The 21,335-nt window shown below is 34.8% G+C and overlaps 1 protein-coding gene and 1 long non-coding RNA gene across 7 annotated transcripts in view; one reads left to right on the top strand and one right to left on the bottom strand.

Moving 5' to 3' along the window:
- The window catches only part of dpr20 (defective proboscis extension response 20), a 524,337-nt gene that overhangs the window by 483,540 nt on the left and 19,462 nt on the right, over positions 1 to 21,335 (bottom strand). For 2 of the 5 annotated variants that reach the window (XM_087348566.1, XM_087348575.1), the window contains exon 1: positions 8,280 to 8,834. The exons of the other annotated variants lie outside the window; for them this stretch is intronic. The gene's annotated coding sequence lies outside the window, so the exon portion shown is untranslated. Of the gene's footprint in view, positions 1 to 8,279; positions 8,835 to 21,335 lie in introns of those variants that run through there. 5 annotated transcript variants of the gene reach the window in all.
- On the top strand, positions 3,057 to 20,360 carry LOC110829106 (uncharacterized). Of its 2 annotated transcripts, XR_015535095.1 has the most exons (4): positions 3,065 to 3,380; positions 16,897 to 17,163; positions 17,677 to 17,850; positions 19,721 to 20,360. It is a non-coding gene; the product is annotated as an uncharacterized LOC110829106 (long non-coding RNA). The 2 variants fall into 2 exon arrangements; XR_015535094.1 differs by lacking the exon at positions 19,721 to 20,360 and having other exon boundaries at positions 3,057 to 3,380; positions 17,677 to 17,965.

Genomic DNA, 21,335 nt, shown 5'->3' with positions numbered 1-21,335 from the left:
ACACAATAACAAATGTTAATAATATAAATAACTGTTATTATAATAATGGTAACTGAACTAACAATAATTATTATTAAAAAAATTTAATTTTTAAATAAAGTCCTAATTTTTCTATAGTAGTAATATTGCACTATGATAAGAATAATGTGGATAAAAGGATTACTGTGTAACGATTTATCAGAAGTGAAACATGTTACAGTGGCGTGCAGTTGAACTTAGCACGTCACTTGGGTTATCGGTCAGCACATTACTCGTGTCACGCACTTGTCACGTGAAATCATATTCTGCAAGATGTACGCAATTTAATGAGCATTGTTAATGCCACGCTTATATTCTTGTTAATAAGACTCGTATAATAATGTAAGAAATCTGACAACTTATATTACAACTATAAAAATATGAACATCTCCATAGTGCACTTTCGAGATAACAGCTTTTATAATATAAAACCGCTTTTATTCAAATAAATTTCTTAATTTTAGATGTTTATTTCATTTTCTATATTTATTCGTTTCTGACACCTTTATTGTAATATTGGTAAAGTATATTTGCCCCTGTGCTTAGGCATAACCTCATAATGATTATGGGGCGAGAGGAGGCATAGTTCCACAAATTCTTCAACTCGGCACTGGATTTATGTGCTTTGTTAGTTACATGTCGCTGACTTTACCGCTAGGAAAGAATCCACTATTAATTAATTATGAGCCTGTCTACAACTACCTAAAAGCATGGAAGAAGATGTCTGGATTTTTATATCATCGGGGCGTGCGGCATGCGTGAAAGGGAAAAGAAATGTAGTGACAATTTCGGTCGAAAAACTTGACATAAAGACTTATAAATTGATGGGTTGGCAATATTAAAATATATCTTTTAAATAGAGTGTCATTTTGTCGAGTACATCAATCTGGCATAGAATAAGAACACATGACAGATACTTGTGAAATTAACATTCCATTAAAAGTTGGGCATTTATTCATCAAATGAGCGACTCTGATGTTCTGAAAAATGTACTCTTTCTTGGATTTAATTCTCGTCCAAAGTCATTAAACGCTAATTTTTCTTTTGGTATATCTGAGATAAAAAATGTTTTAAATTTTACTGTCTTTTGGTTGTCACGTCGTGTAGTGTGGTAGAATTTTGCCGAAATTTTAAGAGCGCGTGCTGCTTCCATTATCAGAAGGAATGTATGGATGATAGAGACCTCAGGCGTGAGAACCTGAAATCACATTAAATATCTTTTGTTTTCTAGTAAGTCATTTACATATTTTTATTTTAAAACGATTTTACAGTCGATGTTTAGACCACAAATAAATCCCGTAGTTTTCTTCTACAATTTCCCCAAACTCTTTCATGGGAAGTTTGGAAAACTAACGCCTGAACTGATATCTGTTTAAAGTCAATGTTGATATCTGCTGCCTAATGATCCAACAAAACATAGCAGTTATCAACGTGAGTAACGAAACTGAGTCATGGTAGAGTTTCTCGGGGTTCTGCCATTTTCTCAACTTCATTCCATCTATTCATTCCTATATCTCACTCATTATAACCAGCATCAACCACGCTAATTACCGCTGTAATTAAATTTCGTATCATTTCATCATCAAGCTACGACTAGGCTGACAAAGTTTAAATGGTGTCAAATGCTTTCGTCATTCATATCTTCAGCGGCGATAATATTATGCTTTCAAATGAACTGAGATTATTACCAGACACGTCTAGATTAGTAGTGGTTGAACAGATGTGTTACTGGGGTCTGTATAGTGGAAAGTATCAAAGATATTTGTATTTCGAAAACGCGAGTGAACAATTTAGCTGAAGTTTACAACGAATTTCAAAGCACTCAACCCCTGTGGAGAGAAAGCAGCAAGAAGTTGATTACCGGGTACAAGGTAGCGATAGCCAAGTTCGAAGGTCTAAAATGTAGAGACAACATTTCTGTATTCAGTAAAAGAGATCAGAAAGGACCTGTGGTATTTCGCGAGCATCGTGAGTGGTTATTTAGCGAGAAATGAAAATAGCAGCTTTATTATGCTATTAATTGCCAGACACTGACATCAGCGCTGTCATGTTTTAACCACTTTCTAATATAGTTTAGTTGTTCCCCGCTACCATATCAACTGCTGAAGTAATGCAGAATCGATAAAATTACTGTTGAATAACTGTTAATTTTGACGTGTCTCAAAGGAAGCGATTGTGTCTATTATACAGTCAACCTCTGATACAGAACCCCTCTGTAGACTCTCGCATTGTCCACAAAGGTCAAGATGAAGAAATGTCTTATGTATTTCCGAGAGAAATCTCCAGTAAATCGCCATCCCGTCTAACCGCAATCCGCCAATATCTTTGGCAGAAAAAATTCACTGTTAAGCATTACAATAAAGTCCGTTACAGGGCCATGCTATTACAGTCTTGTCGGTTGTGAAGTCCCAAATATATTTAATAGGGAAACTGCTGTAAACTAATAGTTCTACGTCATCAAGTCAAGCATGCTCAGGCAAGAAACCTCCTGCAGTAATTTAAAAGGTAACCGACCATATGGATGACCATTATAAACATTAACATTAGGCATGGAGACATTTAAACATTTAGGTTTATGAAATTATGCAGAATAAGATAAGCAGAAAATTCAGAACGTGAGGGAGGGATGAAAAATTCCACTTTCAAACGAAGACCTAGACGAGATGCGATGATAGTTTTAAAATTTATACTTAATACTGCGGTAAGTTGTGTATTGGATTCAGCTAGCTCAGGAGAAGAACCATTGAGGGATTTTATGAACACTGTATGTACAGATGACACCAATAATATGTACACATATATACTTTGGTGGCCGCTTGTCAGTTGCTCACCACTGGTAACTGTGCCACGAAACTAACGGTGGTCATTTTGAGAACCTACAAAAATACTCCAACTCACCATGTGCCAAATCTGACGTATATAATACTTTAGTTTATTATTAAGTTCTTGTTTCTTTCATTGAATATGGTTATACATCTATTTTGTAAAAAATGACTATTAGTTTCTCGAGATGGACTCTGCTACATGAAGCTAGTTGTGCGGGTGACGAAGAACTTCAGAATTCTGTCATATTATTCTTTTTTTAAACTTCATTCACTTTCTTGTCTGTAGTTACGTATCAAAACGTTAATGGTAAGTTCAATTAAGATACAAACATTTATGCATTTACGGTGAACTGTTTTACGTCGTGTTAAATTTTAAGTTACTGTAATTCCTTCTTATCTATTGAATATTTCAGGAGGCGGCTGTTCAGGGCAGGTTTGTACTTTGAATACGTATGCTGGCAATTCCATTGTATGGGTTACTACACCATACCCTGCTCCCCAGCCGTTCATGGGTTCGGCTTACAACAGGACTTCTGGGTGAGTGTAGATTTGATCTCAAATATAGCTCTTGGGATTCACACGTCTCTAGAGAGACCAAAAATACGACTAAACTTTTCCTTTATCACGTTCCTTTCGCGTTGGTCAGTTGTTTCCTTTTACACTTTTTGTCAAGTGGTTGCCGGAAATTTAATGATACATATTTTGGCATTATATCACGGTAATAACATCCACGAAGTGGATCAGTTGAGAATTTGTCTGGGAACGCTTATACTTATAATTGTTTTAAGGACTAATAAACAATACATGAATTTCCTCACTTGAAAACTAATGGAGTTGCTATTAATAAGGTGGATATTAGTTGGAGTTTTTTACTGTGACAACTGCGTGTGAATAAATTAGAAAGGAAATAAATGGGTACTTATAAAACAATTAATTTAGAATAGCCCAATGCCGTAAATAAATAAGGAACTACCGGATTTATGCACCATTCCATATTTTATTTTATAAAAATAATTCCTCATTTTATACAGTAATTACGCACTATTTCCGCTCAAGTCCCTGTCGAAGAATTTTATTCTTATGTTTTGTGTTATACTTGAAACTAAAACCGAAAATCTGTCAGTTCTTTAAATTATTTGTTTACGTCTGTGTTGCAACACATATTAAACATTCCAAAAACTATTTAAGACATTTGTGTTTGTTTACTGCCTATAGGAACTCCTTAGGATATTTTAAGTTGGCAACCGTCTTAGAAAATATAGTATTGAATAAACAAATACAAATTAGTTATTCAGTGTTTTAACTATAGGAAAAAAGGTGAAGTGGTAAGCAATGCATACAGCATGTACGATTTTATATTTGAAGTATTGAAAATACATAAAAAGGCTCTTCTTCAATTTAGCTGCAAAGAAAAGGGCGTTGCCTTTTGACCGTTTTCCGTACACAACCACAATTCTCGCTGAACGGAGCATTCGACTTATTCGTATCTGTACAGTAGATTAGTAATATTTTTATCGCCGTTTCAAATCTGTATTGGGCTGCCAGAAATAAACTAATGGCTGAGAGGCTTAAGTCTGGCGTAGGTTAAAAAAAAGATTAGTGATATTGGCCCATTTATAGATAATGTAGTCAGTTTTAGATCAAGTTTAATATAACGTCTTTCATTCCTCATTATTTAGGAGCGGCAATAAATTAACCTTGAACACGATACTTGCAGTCATGCAATTCATGGCCACTTTCGGATAGTCCAAGTTCCTTCGTATCATGGACACCTTCATCGCGATTCGAAGCGTAGGGGACTATATCATTCATATAGGAAAATAATAAAAAGTAGGATCTGGTGACTAGGAATAAATTATTTGCCGGTAATTTCGCTTCTATCAAATGTGTCCCTCTTAATTTCTTCTAATATTTACTATCCCCGATATTGGAAGAAATATGTCATATATGTAAAATAAGTTATATTATTTTATATTTGTGTTCATGGATATAAAAGCTGATGTCATAGTCTGAAACGTTTGCTGAAACATTATTAAATACAAAATTATTTAATTTTTTATTTGATATTCAGTTTTTTTAACTTATACTGCATATATATTTAATTGGTCATTAGTAAGCCACGTTAGTCTACTTTTGTACAGAATTGCGCCATTGATACAATGGTAATAACTGAGGGTGTATGCATTGCTTTTAAAAGTACACCAACCAAGTTTTTACTGCACGTTGGCAACTGTAACTACCATATTTATTTTCCTCTGAGTCCTGGAATCTTGTTTGTTTGCAACCATATTACTTCAGTTTTCTTTAAAGTTAATTTCGTAGAATCATGTGATTTTGCAAGATGTCTAGTTCCTTGTATAGCTGATTGAATGCATTTTAAGCATCAAAATTCATAGAGAAGAGTTTATTACTCTTTTTAATTCTTGAGATACGAACAGCTAGTCTAAGAGATTCCTCAACTTTTGGTTAACAAGAAGGTTTGTTACACTACTCACTGCAACCTCACAGGAATTACGCCCTAAGCCAATTTGATCTATTCCCGACCGTCACAGTGTGTTAGTATTTATCCAAAACCAGTCTTATTATTCTTTCACCTACGGAGAAATCTACCGATTCAATTTTGCCCATCAATATTTTATACACGATTATAGCTAATCACCCCATGTTTGCTATGTGACCCACCGATGATATTAACCTTGATTGGATCACGCTAATAATAATTGATAAATAGTGAAAATTAAGCTTACGGTATACTACCGATTATACATGAGTGATTTACCGTGGGTCTATCTGATTTAATAGGAAACTGAAAATTAATTTATGTTGTAATGTTAGAACGTTTAGAAAACTAATAAAAGCAATAATTACACATTATTTAACGAATTAAGATAAATCTATAATCGGGAGTCTACTGCTAAATCACAACGAAATTTCCTCCATCCAACTCTTTCCTCATCACAGTTAGGTGCATATATTCTTCTTGGCTTCCTATTCTAAAACACCCTTAAGACGTATTCTTCTCTTAACGTGTTTACCAGGTTTCACACTCATAAAACCACACGTCGTACGCTTTCACTGGCACCAGTCGTTATTTGCTCTAACGCGTAGCCGAGTAGACCGTCCACATAACAAACCCTCTGCCGTTCCAATGAGTTTCTTTCATTGCAAAAACCTAATGGAACATCGATTTATCATCTGAGTCAATAAAGGAGGAACGAGGAAGAAATATTTGTCATTTCTTAGCTGCAGAAATAGAAAAGTGACATTGAAACAATTTTATAATTCGTTTGCTGCCTTTTTTATAGCTTATCATTTTACATTCTCGCGTTGAAAATATAAAGATTCGCGATATTTAATCGTCTGTGGCGATAACTGACACAAGTCAAGTTCGATACATTATTGTTATCCCTCTTTATGCTGGTGTGTAATTGCTTAAAGCGAATAATTCATCTACTTCTTGTAGGCGTAGGGTAATACACAGTAACATGGTTTCCTTTGTAATGGTGCATGGAGCAACCCTTAAAATAATCAAAACTACGTGCAAAATGACGTGTTCTCTCACAGTTTGTATCTAAGCGTTGGTTACTGTTTGAATCCGTCTACATTGACTCGCTTTCTTTGTTTATCTCATATCATGAAATCAATTTATATTTCAACTGTAATTTACCAATCTTATTGACAATTTGCTTTATAGTGGCCATTTACAAGTTCGAGATGAGGGATTCATATAAAATTATATAAGATATTAAATTGTTAATAAATAGGAATTGAGTCTGTTCAAAAGATAAAATACTTCAAATGATGTAATTTTGAGACATAGGAAACAATGAAACAATGTAATTTTACTGAAAGGATTCTATTTCGTAGTAATTATAGTTTGTTTATGATTTAATAAATGGGCAAAAACAACCACCAACTACATTTTTTATATCTCAGTTCTTTCAGTCAAGCTATGTGAGTTAAGAATAGATTACAAAATACTTCATTAATATGTGTAATGTGGGAAATAACCGGATATTTAAAGAACTTGTCTGTTTTCGATTACAATTTTAAAATTTACTCCCCTAGATATGACCATAATACATTCCTTTCCTATTTGTACTTGTTACTCCAACAAATATATACAGTTAACAGTTCCCAATAGGTAATAATAATCATTACTTCCTTTCTGTAAAGAAACTCGTGTTGGTTTTATTTAATCCAGAATAACTACTTAAATAATTATAGTAGAAATTATAATGTTCTAATTTACGTGAATATAAGAATCATAATTGAACCGTTCTATTTAGAATGTTTGAAAAAATAGTAAGCTGCTAGTTTGTCTTCTTTACGTAATGCAAGATGTAATTTATGCGGTTACGTCATACAATATACTATTTGTTTTCAGAGTATTATCCTAACAGTAGTCATAAATTATTTGCTTTGATGCTTGTAAATATTTAATTAAATGCGTATCTCTGTTAACATAACGATAATGTGTCACGCACTTATATTAACTTTGAGTGTTTGTTCATACGTTATCGGTAACATCATGAAAATAAAAAAGGTACAACCTCAAACAATGGCGCGATTATCTTAAAACAGATAAATGGAACATGTATAAAGAAATTTCCTCCGTAAATATTTTTACTCATATTAGTACGAGACATAACTATAACCTTATGCGTCTATAATAATTGTTATAGACACATAATGTGGATTTAGACGTAGAGATTACAAGTTGCAGATGTAGGCCTGTTACTTAATTTTAGATTGCATGTAAGAATAATCGGTAATTATTGATTAGCTGTTAAACTGCGAACATTAGAATATAAAGGCGCTAAGTTTATTATAAATATATTTGAATGATATTTATCGATACTATACTACGTATTTTGGAAAACAAGGGAGCAAGTCTTTTAAAATGTGCTTAGGACTAGTATTTTAATATTGTACGTAAGTTAATATTACAAGCTCTGTGGAAATAATTTTTGTTATGGTTATTTCTGATGGTAAACACAATAACGCGGAGATTATGACGATATATATTAGTTATCCTCCGGATAATACACAAATGTACTACCGAAAGACAGTTTAGTTTCGATATTCGTCTGTCTTTGCTCTTAGATATTTTACCAATTACACTTGATGGTTAAATTTGTTACAAATTCACAACATAGAATGCAACTGAAAAGGTTTTGGATTTATATTTCAGTGTTCCCCAAAGAAGTAGCATCAAAAATTGATTCAAACTTCAGAAATATATTAGTTTAAATATCGTGAAATTCTAAGAAAGGGTTGAATTAAAATATATTATATATCTGACATACGGTAGTTATTCATTTATGGCAGTGGATTCTCTTGCATAAGATTTCCATGAATATATTTCATAGTTTGTGTGTGCACGACTTTAAGTTGTTGTATACTTTCACTATCTCATGTTACTTTCACACTTACCACCTGTGTAGGTCACTCATGTCGGAAGTTTCTTGGAACTCAGATCAATAATTTCTTCAGAAAAAAGTTCACGTATTAAGAGATAGATCTAAATTTAAAGTATCTTCAAAATAAGACCAGCAAATCTCTTATTGTCTGATTTTCAACATGTAACATGGAATTAAACACACGCACACAAATCACCACACATATATATGCATGCAGTAAATTGTTGTTAATACGTTAAGTATCAAATTTGATAAAGACGGGAAGATACTTTGTTCACGTTTTTGTACAGTAATTGTTTTTGGAATGTTAGTTGTTAGTTTGAATTATGAGGGCGTGGCTGGAGCATTGTGGGTAATGTTCTCACTTTACATTAAAAGGTATGTCAAACGAACAGTAGGTTTTAGTCCCTTTCAAAACTGCTTAACACACATACTGTCTTTTTTTTGGTAATCATGTAATGCTGGAAAGTTGACGCGGAATTAAGGATCTTCAGTACAGAAACTGTCGAGAAACTGCACCCGACGCGTGACACTACGAGACACGGACGTTGTGCTACTGCGTTCTAGAAGAGGCCAACCCTGCCCGACTGCCGGAGAAATATTGCCACGCCCCCTTTACCACGACATGCTACGGATTTCCACGAAGTTTCGCGAAAATTTGAAATGCAGAAGTTTATCCTTATTGGATCTACGCGTTCTGTGAATAGAAAAGGGAAAATGTTGAAGTTATTAAAATTTTACACTAAGATACGAGCATCACCCTATGTGGGTTACGGCTAAACGAAAGATCGTGCTAGAACACCGTTCCTTTGAGAATATATGCACTCCCAGTAAAGTATTAGATGTATAAATTCATGGTTTTTTACGAATAAGTGATTTCAGTTATTACAATTTTAACGATTTGGTAACATCCGAAAACTTTATAAATTCCTTCTTCATTGTCGTCGGTCTCAAATGAAAATGTGCACAAAGTAAACTGGACAAAAAACATGAGGAGAGAAAATTCCTACAAATAAATGTACATGTTGTAAGGTACGCGAGTCCCTGGGCTGTCAAACACTTAATCCGCTTTCTTCTCTGATTCTGCACCATTCATAGTTGCATCGAAGTCATTCGACCAAGTAAATGATTTAATGCTGATAAATACACCACGGAATCCGATCATGATCCACGGTTTCGAAATATTTTTTTTTTCATTACAAAATTCATTATCAGTTGAATTTTAAATTTTGTCTCACATCCTAGCATAACTTAGGTGCCTTCGAAATTACATAAACAGATTTGCTACCTGTGCCTGTAATAGTGTTTAATATAGGCTCCGACCATTCTAAAGATTTATACACTGACCAGTTGTTACTATTATGTCATCTTGTATTCAATACAATGTAACCTCACTAGAAGACATAACTAAATGTATGTAGCTGAGTCCTTCTGAATGAAGTACATAGATTGTCAACAAATCCTGATATTTCTCGTCTCTTATAAAACCCGAATGTTCGTTACCGTATTTACAACAGCCCACAACCCGTTGCTATTACGATTCTTTAAAATTTAATACATATCTCCTAACCTTCTTCCTCAAGATCCATTTTAATAGCCTCCTCCCAACTACTCATTGTCTTCCAGTGGTTTCTGTTTCTTTGAAACGCATTTTTCAACTTCTCTATGAAATTTACGTGTCTCCATATTCTTCTTCCTTGATATGATCATCCTGAAACTATTTGGTAAGAGGTACCCATTATTAAGCTTCTAATGATGTCATTTTATTTAACCTTTTGTGACGTAAATTCTACTAGGTTCATACATTCTTAGCAGTCTACTCTCAAGCACCAGCAATCTGTGCCTTTTTTCATAATGTGTAAAGTAAAGCCATGTAGGCGCTTGGGGGAGATTAGTTATAGCTCGAAATCATTCTCAACTTCGGTAATGGACGGGAGAGAGTTGTTAGCGTCACGCCCCGGCCGCGCTTTACCCCCGGGAAAGGACCCCGATACCCGAAGGCGGTGTGGATGCAGAGGATGAAGGAAAAATCGTCTACTGCTCTCTCGGCTAATTCCCTTAATGTGAGTGATCCAGTTTCATAACCTTACAAAAGATGAGGTATATTAATTAATACGTTCGCAAATAACTATCTAACTGGATGGCTTACGGAGCCCGAAGGTTCATCACCGAACTAACCAAAGCCCTCCACCAGACCGTGTCCTGCGCCAACAAAATCCAGTCTCCTTCAACTCCTATCTCCCATAGATCCCGCCTGACATTATCTTCCCATCTACGTCTAGGTCTCTCCAGCGGTCTCTTTCCCTCAGGTTTCCCAACCAATACCCGGGGTACACCTCTTGTCCCATTCATGCGCGCTACATGCCCCGCCCATCTCATTCTTCTTGACTTAATCACCCTGACAATACTGGGGGAAGGGTACAAATTTTTAAGTTCGTCATTATGCAGTATTCTCCATGTCCCATCTCAAACACCTTCAATCTGTGATATTCCCTCAGATTGAGAGAAGATGTTTCCCACCCATACAAAACAATAGGCGAAATTATCGTTTTGTATATTTTAATCATCAGGTTCTTATAAATCAGGCGGGAAGACAAAATATTTTGATGTAAGAAGTAGCAAGCATTTATATAATTTAGTCTCGTCCTGACTTTCTAATGAATAAAATTTTGATTCGTCACTATTGTGTTCAAATATTTTAAATTTGTCACACTTTCGTAGGATTTATTAGTCACCCTAAGATAATTTTGCCCGCCTGCCTGTCTACTGACGAGATACTAACATGTACTTAGGTTTTTCTGAATTTATTTCTAGCCTCACCTGTTTACTAGCCTCTAGTAAAACTTCTGCGTTCCTCTTTATTGTATTTATATCGTCCCCCAATAAATTATCATCATCAGCAAATGCCAATAGCCGATGTGTCCCATTCAACTGCAAACCTTCCTGCCTATCTTGGACTTTCCTAATGGCATATTCTAGCGCAAAGTTAAAGAGCAAGGGAGACAAAGCATCTCCTTGTTTTGGACCGTTCTTTATGGAAAATGAGTCAGATAAATATTTACCTATTCGAATTTTCCTACAGGTTGCATTTAAGCACAATATTAAGTATATTGTGTGTTCAACTGCTCTGTCTGTTAAGTCTCACTTTCCAGCTGTTGTTACATTATCGAGTAAAAATTATCAGGATATATAATACCATTATTTATATTTTAGTTAGGCGTCTAGGGTTTTAAATTCTGCGTGGTTTTACAAAACACCCAAAGTCCCAATTCACGATCATTGGACACTTGAGACATCAGCGGTGTGTTTGTTTTATGAAATGGAACAATTGAATAGTGCAGGAAAAGCAGAAACTTGTCTTAAATTGTAATACATTTCACTTAAATTTAATTCGAGATTGTTTATAACAGTGCAAACGAAAACAATTACATCGCATCCTCAGAAAATCTTTTGTTTATTACACTCACTGATTGGACAATTAATTTACGACTGCTATCTTATTACCTACACCCAAACTCCTACTCCATGACTTACTGTTAACCAGTGCAATGTGGCGTGCAGGAACACTGACAATTTTTAGAAAAATTTTAGACTAACAGAAACCTTGAAAACTAATTATTTTCGCTGATGCTAATGGCACAATTAAGACTTAGAGGAAATATGTAAGAAGCCCGTAAATATACTATCGTGTCGGTTATTTGCGTTGTCCCGTATTCTGATATTCAGAAATAAGTTTAGGATAATCATATTCATTTAGGAAAAAGAAATAATGATTATTAATTTTCACATTACATTGGAATTTGGAGATTCGAGTCCAGTCATAAAGAAAATTAAGTATCTTCTTCATTCCTACTCTTCGGGTTCGCAACAGGCTGCTCGCCAGTCGCGGGTGGCTCTTTATGAACAACAGCCAAAATAAACCAAAAAGTCTGTATGTATGTGTTGACTCATCTCGCTAACTGCCAAACACTTATCGTGCCATGAGCAATGTTTTAAGCTAATCTCTAAAGTATTATAATTGTACTCTTATATGAAAATAAATATCTGATAGTTGTATTCAGTACATTATAATTTATCGACATTATGGTTATTTCTAACTATTTATATTGAAATATCGCTTTTAATTACAGTTTACGTCCATTAATTATAAATATTTAGCATTCTTCTTATTCATGCATGAGGTTATTGTAAAAAAGTCAGTATTTATTTATGTAGAGGCTATAGAGTTATTGTAGTATATTAACGTCTTAATAAATATATAAATAATAAAATATATTAACTGGAAAAGATGGCGTTGGTATAAAAGATATTTTGGGGATAATTTGAATAAGAAATATAATGCAGCTGAATAAAATGTTACGTTGTAAGTTTATTGTTAAAAAATGTTTCTTATTCTTGTACAATTTTGACGACACCTGTCACAAACCAAAGAGAGAAAAGGACTACGTGTGGCAGAAACATTTCTTTTTAATTGTCTAGAGACCTTAAACACTTGTATTCTTAAGTTTGGGCAATACCGTCATTATGGTATGGCACACAGCAAATTCAAGTTCAAGTTAACGGTTCAATAAGTCATCAATCACCTCTTTTAACCATCAGGTTCAGTACAGTCATCTGAAATAAGTAAAAATGTGTGGCGTCCGATTGCTGACATCAGCTGGCAAATTTAATTGCTGAGTTTTAGAATAGTTTTCACTTTTGTCTCTACTCCTCTGTGTAATTTTATACTTTCGTTTGAAAGCTATGAATGTAAATGTTTGCCATAAAACAATTCAAAGTACCTTGTAAATTTAGTTAATGGTTATTTAACGTTTCCTTTTCCGGCTGAAATACGTATTTATTGTTAGCATAATGAATGTCCTGGCAAATAAGAATTCCTTCAGATCGCTGTCTTCTGAGTAGTTGCCTCTTGTAGTCTGGTAGAAATTCACTTACGTTTCAGGGGTGTTTGATGCCTTAATCAGCATTGTGCGTCTGAAACTTGAGCTATCGTCTACTAGACGTTACTGCGCAACAACCCAGAAGAATGTCATCTTATTACGTGCAGCCATAAGAACCTGATATCTCTCCAAGAATTCTTTATTTTCATTTCTACAATTAAATCCGTAAAATGTTTTACTTTCTATGTATAAAGTGATTTCTCCCAGCTCTCTCAGGCCTGTGCCAGGGTTGTGTTTTGATGTAGGGTTATCTTCTCCCTTGTTTCGTCGCAGTCTAATCATCCGTAATTTTCAACCATATCCACACTTAGTTCTATTAGATCTTCAATTTATACAGTCGCCAAGTAATCAAAAAGACTTTTTAAGAGTATGCATAATAATTTTTTCTACTTACAAGGACGGTGTTGAGCATGCCGACGTAAATACAAATGAATTGTATTCTGTGAAGCGAATTTATGTAGAGTGAAAGACAAGTGAGCATAGTTTACACTAGTATGTCCGAGACGTTAGGCTGGCAATAATTAAGATATACATATATCAGATGGCTTGATGGATCGTGTTTTGTTTGTAAGCGGAAGAGTACATGATGTCAGAGCAGTGAAATAATTGTTTGCATAATAATTTATTTAAATTATTTATTTATTTACGTGCCACTTTTATAGACAATTCAATGCAGCTAATAATAACAATTAAATTTATTATTTTTAGTGCTACATCAACAACAGAATGACCAAGAACAGATACAACACAAAACAAAAATTAATAAATGCAAACAAAATAACATTAAACAAAGTATAATTATGATTTCATAATTATACCACACAAAATAAAGTTCAAGCGAGAATACTAACAGAAAATTATTAGTATATAATGCGCTCAAGCGCCAACATTTCTGCACACTGTATTTTCTGAGGATACACATCCAGTGGATGTGCAACTCTTACCTGAAGAACCAACTGTATACAAAGGAAAATCTCTAAATGTCGCGGTTTCTAAAGTTTCGACCAAGAAGACAGAATTTATTATATTCTTTGAATATATTAACAAGAGAAGCATATCTAAGTGACGTCTCTTTAGGCGAAGGTTGTGGAAATTTATATATTTTAAATCACTCTGCAATAAGGTTGAGGTCAGAAACAACTGTAACAGTGAGATAAAAACATACCCTCAACGCGTTCAAGCTTGCTGACATCTGTATTACTTGAAATATTCCACGAAAAGGAAGAACATTTAAGTTTATATATACTTTAAGTGCAACATAACATGAAAGGACTATAAATGAGACGGAGAAAGTTTTAGCATGAAAAAGACCCAACAAGTTAAGAGCTTGTATAGACCATGTTCATCTTTTCAATGAACTGAGCGGTTGTTCATATTCCCACAAATAAGACGAAAGTTTTCCTTATGTTACGTGTTGGCATGAAGTTTCCTTTATACCAGCCCGGCTTTTTAACGTCGTAAGCTTCAGTACAAAGAGATATTAGTGTAAATTAATTTTTATTTAAAATTTCCAAGAATCGGTGTTGCGATATGGCGTAATAATTTGTTTTGGCTTTTAAATTTCGATATTTCAATTTACAAGTTATTCCAAGTAATATTTACATACGAATCAAATACAAACTGTGTTATACTAACATATATCATAAGGGAAAAATGTGTAGCAAAAATAAGAATATATTAATTGGTATAAGAAGCTTGGCCTTATTGTGTTAATAACTTATATGTTCGATTTCGTTTCTGATTGTTCTATAGTTCAATGGAACTGGGAATGAAGGGTTATGTAATATTCTGTGAAACTAAATAAACATAGGCGGTGATTATGATATACCTTCATCATAGGTTTATCCGAGCGTGCCTTTACATTGTTCAGTTACTTGTGACATAAAATTTATATCAACGAAGAGTGTAACTAAATATATAATATCAGCCCAAAACGTGAAGAAAACCGAGAGTTGAGAAACAAAAAGAGATTATCTAAATGACAGTCAGTGATTTAAACCAAACAGTAAATCAATTAAAGGATTTTTATCACGAGCCCTAAATTAATATAAGAAGACATGCCAAAACAGGAAAGACTTTATAATGGTTGAAAACGGTGACCTGTTTCCTCAGCTCCATAGAAATGGAAACAGGTGAAAGAACTGTTCTAGTAAATTAGTGGACATTCCTGAAGCGGACTAACTTATAAAATCTGAAATGCATGCTGCTGAACTGTTGGATTTAAAACCAGATTTAGTATAGTTGGAATTATTATACCTTATTAAGGGGAGATACACAGGTATTAACACACGTACACAAGCTAGAATTATATTAAATGTACAGACATAAAATTCTTGTCCGAATATCATTACAAGTGAGAGAGAAGCAAATCATTTTTAAATATAAAGGTATACATATCCAAGATAACAGTTACTACACTGAAAGCAAGTTTCATATTTTTCCTTCTTTTTTCGTAAAATAGCGAGTAAACTGCGAAATCCAAAGAAAACTGGCCAGAAGTACAGTCTATCAAGTAACTGACAGAGCAGAGTTTTTCAATGGAAGGTAATGAATGTGAGTATATAGACAAGACACCGTATAGTACTATTGTTGTTTTGTAGCTGGTATTGTTGTAACCACAGCCCTTATAATATACACGGCTAGTCTAAATGATGTTCCAGATTTGAAACACATGTTACTCACGTTTAATGAAATTCAGATGCACAAAATTGGTACCGATCGAAAGAGAAACTCTCCAAGTTTATTGTTGGTATACTTCGCGGCCGCGTAGTAACACTGTTCGCCGCCAGGAGCGATATGAGAGAAAATGGCTGCCATCGAAGACAGGGGAGCTTTTGTGTTCTGGATTTCCACGTTCACCGGACCTGACGCCCTGTGATTTTTTTCTGTGGGGGTTCGTCAAAGATAGAGTATTCGTGCCACCCTTATCACAGACCTTGCTTGATCTGCGAGCGCGTATCACAGCAGTCATTGCAGCAATCGATCATGATATGCTGCAACGTGTCTGGGAGGAACTCGACTACAGGTTGGATGTGTGCCGAGTTACCAAGGGGGTTCACATTGAACATCTGTGATGTACTGAAACAAATCTTGGAGAGTTTCTCTTTCCATCGGTATCAATTTTGTGCATCTGAATTTCATTAAACGTGAGTAGCGTGTCTTTCAAATCGGGAACATCATTTAGACTAACCCTGTATTGACACTCGTTGACCTAAGAAATAAACGAAAGGAAACGATCAAATGGAGACGTTTACTGTGACAGTAGGTCTGGGGCCAGTTGCCTCAATTCACACCTAACAGAAAGGAAAGCTGAAGAAGGAAGCGTAGAAAGAGAGAAAGGCAGAATGGAGGAATATAAAGATATATAGACATAAAGGGAAAACGAGAGAAGAAAAAAGATAATTTTGACGCTATTGAATAAAAGGTTAGTAAGAACGAAAAATAAAATGGAAGGAAGGAAACGAATGTGTGATGGATGATGAGATGAAGGAAAAAAGAAGAAAAGCGAAGAAATCGAAAGATACAAAGAAAGGCATAGAAAGAGTATGGGATAGAAGATGGACAAATTGAAGAAGTGGTGAAAGGAAGAGATAAATGAAAACCAAGCAATTCTAAGTAAACAAAGAGAGCGATGAGATGTGAGGTTTTGACAGCTGTGACAGATCTGATTGTGATTTTTCTGGGTTACAGTACACTGTGTCACGGTCCAGAAGACTACTTTGTGAAGAGGAAATGGTGTAAGAACTAAGCGGCAGAAGACGCAGCCAAGCTACAACAGTGCCAAGGAGGTAGGAGTTATATTCGTTTGTACCACGTGCGACAGGGACACCGAAGTCTATGATGCCAAATTTACATTCGCGCGACTCAGTCTGCATTTACAAACGCGGTTCTACTGGCTGAATCAAGACAGTGTAATCAATTCTTTTATAAAATGAAGCTACTTAATATAAAAGACAGGTAAATAAAGTCTGATGTAGAGGAGTGATGCTGAAAAGTGACATTTTATACAGTTTTAAAATCGTATTTTGTTTACTGTCTCTTGCATGAAAAGCTTTAAACAAACTTTACTATTTAGTCGACTTCGTACTCATTTAAATGCGGGTAATATGTGAAAGGACTAATAAATAAATTTGCTTTATGTCAACTCGAGAGCAATACAAACATCACTTTTTTTATGACGATGGACAGGTTACCACGTGGCTGATACTGTGCAACATTGAATATTTTACATCATTATCTGCTGCTTATGATTACATGAGTCCTTTAAAAGTGTCTTCATAGATTATGGAAACATTTTTCGAAATGAAGATGCTGGCAATATTTATATTAATTTTCTCTTTTCTTGATATATTCTCTCTTCACAGATCAAAGTATTTTGAGTAAATAAACATTTTCCTGTTTTCAGTATAACTAATTTAAAATGTTGCTTCACTGTGAGTTTGTAATTCAAATTGTGATTTCTTTTTGTAGACGAATGTTTGGATTTGATACGACGAAACCATGTGTTCTGAGTGCAGGAATAAATTACATTGCGTCTCCAACTGCGAATGGGAAATGTGTTAACATTGGTTGACACTCTATGTTCATAGAAGTATGAAAGACAATGTAAGATGAATCTGACAACACTTACTGTGAAATAGGAAGGTACGGCGGACGATGAGAGAGAAATCGCCCTAGCATTCATATGAAAGCAATACAATAATGTTAGACACGTGATATTCCTTTGTAATACCCAGCATAAATGAATAGAGACTAACTACTATGACATTGTTAATCATTATTATTATTTTAGTATTGAAGTTCATACTTCTGCTCGCCTGAGCTTTAATACCAGTTGCATATTTTATATGGAACTATGATTTTACCGAACAGTTTGGTACAGCGATAACTCCAGAAAATTGTATTTGAGATATACCACGTTCTAAACTCGGCCAAGTTACGGCCTTCCTTGAGTGTTGTCATGATTTTCCTCAGCGTTTCCAGCGAATATCAATATTTTAAATAGACTATAACTGTCTCCTTCCAAATATTAACCCCCTTGATATTTATTATCGACCTGCCTTATTAAACTCTTTATAGCCTCTTTTGTGGAAGCAGTTTCCTTATATAATCTAAGAATAAAACAATCTTACTAAAATTTAATTGAAATATTCTACATCAGAAATGAATATGTAACTACTTCGTGTGTTGATCTAGCACTTTGTTCTGTGGGAAGCACGCTAGAAAATTGAATTATTATTCCTTCTCTCTTTCAACTGACTACGAGAATTTTAAATTAAATTCAAGCTTCTCTGACACTCTTCCTTCATGTGGGAGTTCAGATATGCATAGTACTTCATTTTGACAATAAAGCCAATAAGACGTTTTATACTTTAGTAGAAAATGTAAGATTATCCTTGGGGAAATATAATTTAATTTTTGTAGTAAAATTCATGTAACACAAGTATAAGCGATGGATGACAAGTCGGAGAGTTATATTCAAATACTTCCATATCAGAATTTATTCCACTGATTTATAAGTTATCATACACGCAAAATCATCAAAATACGTTTAATAAATGTCTGATTCGATAACGGACGTTACAGAAAATAAGTCTTTTTTTCAATCTCATTGTTAAGAGGTCAATTTGAAGCAGAAAACGAGTACAGAGAAGCAGAATTTATGACCAAAAGTTTGACAGACTATTGTCGCCTACTATCTACTATAGGGTGTTGCTACTCACACATCTCTTAATGCAAGTAGCAATCAGGGACATATTAACAACGGTGATTTAATAACTGTTATTCATACATCACCGTCACCACCAGTTATTGGATGTCTGAAGTAGTCGTAGTTCAAGCCCTTGTTTAATTCCACTGGCTGTACAGTAGAATCCGAGGAGTGGGAAGTACGTCGTATCCAGACAAACGGGGTTATAGATACCGTATTTTCCACGTATATAGTCTGTCTCTAGTCTCCATATTGGAAACACAATTTAAACATATTACATGAGCAACCTAAATTATCTGAGTTCTTCCAAATTTGCCAAATATATGTATATCGTGTTCAGAGAAATGCAAAATGCCTCTCTCAGAGCATCGTTTCCAGGTTTTAAATGACACGAGCAGTACTTTATAGACTTATGGTAGTGTTAATAATATCGTAGGCAGGAGAATAGTCACTACATAACAAATGTGGTTATTAAAGTTTGGGAGAGATGGAGTAAATTAGCAATTAATGAATCAATGAATAATTAATTACTGAATTTAAGACGAATATGTACGTGTTAGTCTTTGAAGGTACTGTTGCCTGGAGGACTTGAGGAAAAATGATTTTATTATGTAGCAGGCGACTTGTCAGCTTTACGAACATGCATTAAAATAGTATTTATAATACACAAATTTTATGCTTCAGGCAGTCCTCTGCGGCAAGTGAAGGCAATTATGTACGTTGTAGTCGCAAGTGATTTTGCCAATACAATTCTTAATGTGAATGTAGCATCGTATAATTGAGTGTTTATGCTTTTTTGTACAGGAATCCACACGAAGACTTTAAAGTGGAAGTGAATGACTGGCAGGAGATAAAGCAGAATTTATATTGAAATCCCGGATCTGATTAATATCTACACAGATATCGACAGCCTTGGCTTCAGAGATTGAAGTCTCCAAATCAATATCACATAACTACATTCAAAGGAAGATACTTTTTAAAATATGAAAAGAAGCACGCTTGTATGTTCTATCGACATTTTCTAAATTAAAACTAATCTTTTTTATTATATCGATTCATTCTATTCAAACGTTTATAACTTTTTAGATATTTAAAGATATATTTATTAAAACCTGTATAATAGATGCTGGTTTCGTAGTGCACGTGGTATTTCTAAAGTATTTGTTGCTTCTCCTTGTTACCTTCGAAGTGAGTTTATTTTAAATAATATTATTTCTGTCTTATATATTCTAACAAGATATTACTTATGTATTACTTACACTAATCTGCATTCGTCTTCAACACAACAGGACAGATTAAAATTAATTCACTGAAAGAAACGAATACTAATCATATTCAATATATTGATGTTAAGAACCAAAGGTTGTGACGTCATATATTATTTATATTATTTACTACGCCATGGTTAAAAAACCTTGTAAACAATAAACATCCATTTACGTCATTCAGCGTGTTTTCTCTTACAAACCGATACACAATAACAACAGAAAAAATTGTGAGGGGAAAAAGGAGTTAGAAATATAAGAAAGAATTTACATCCAAGTGTATTCTTTAATTACTTGATTTGAAATAGAGAATATAACGAGTATAATAATGGTGAGAACAAAACTGTAATGGAATCCTTTTTGAAGTGCATTGAAATTCCGAGAGCGTTTTTCACCCCACATCGTAGCCGTTGAGGTTGTTCGGGCGATCATAAACAAGAATGGTGTTTAAGGTTGTGTTAAAATAATGAGATTCGAGGTTGTTGTTGCAACAATTTTACCCAACAGCGAATTCCGTGCATATTGTTGCATTAATGTGTTCTGGCAATTACCATGGCGCACACAGCGGTGACAGTGTGTTTGTACAATAACCTGGGCCACACCGTTGCAACCAGGACGCTGGAAGCTGGAGCCTGTCTAGGCCTGCAAGCCAAGACACGAGAGAGGAGATACGTGAGACCAGCTAGTGATAATGAATTCTGGGGAAATTTCTGTCTTCACGGGTGGTATTTCCAATCTTGGGGAGCCCTTTGTGGAGGAAGCCGGACTTAGTCAATGATTTGCAGGTTCTGGATTTCGTCTAGCTATGTAATAGGCCAAGTGACAACTAGCAGTCCGTCGATGGCTAGCCCCGTGTTTTCTAACCCCTACAGTTTGTAGTCTAATGGCTTCCAAACACAGCAAAAGCAAAGATAAGGAATTTAAGTAAAAGTGGGCAAGGGGGTGAGAGGTGAGGCCTGTTGGGCAATGTCCCCGAAGTAGCAAGCACTCAGAGTAAGAAGGCTGTAGGAAAGCCAGGTTTCTGAAGCTGTGGGGGAGTCAACGCCGGTTTGTGGTAAGATTTGGGTGTAAGGAAGTTTCTGGGATTTTGAGGTGAAAACGTCTTTAAAATCGATGCCGGGTGAGGGGAGGCAATCGCGCCCAAATGACCGACA

The sequence above is a fragment of the Zootermopsis nevadensis genome, unplaced genomic scaffold, assembly GCF_977971745.1.
Source record: "Zootermopsis nevadensis isolate Lab colony 2312 unplaced genomic scaffold, Znev_1.0 Znev_ptg000013l, whole genome shotgun sequence".
Lineage (NCBI taxonomy): Eukaryota > Metazoa > Arthropoda > Insecta > Blattodea > Termopsidae > Zootermopsis > Zootermopsis nevadensis.
The sequence above is the reverse complement of the archived record's forward strand: the minus strand, read 5'-3'. Positions and strand labels throughout refer to the sequence as shown.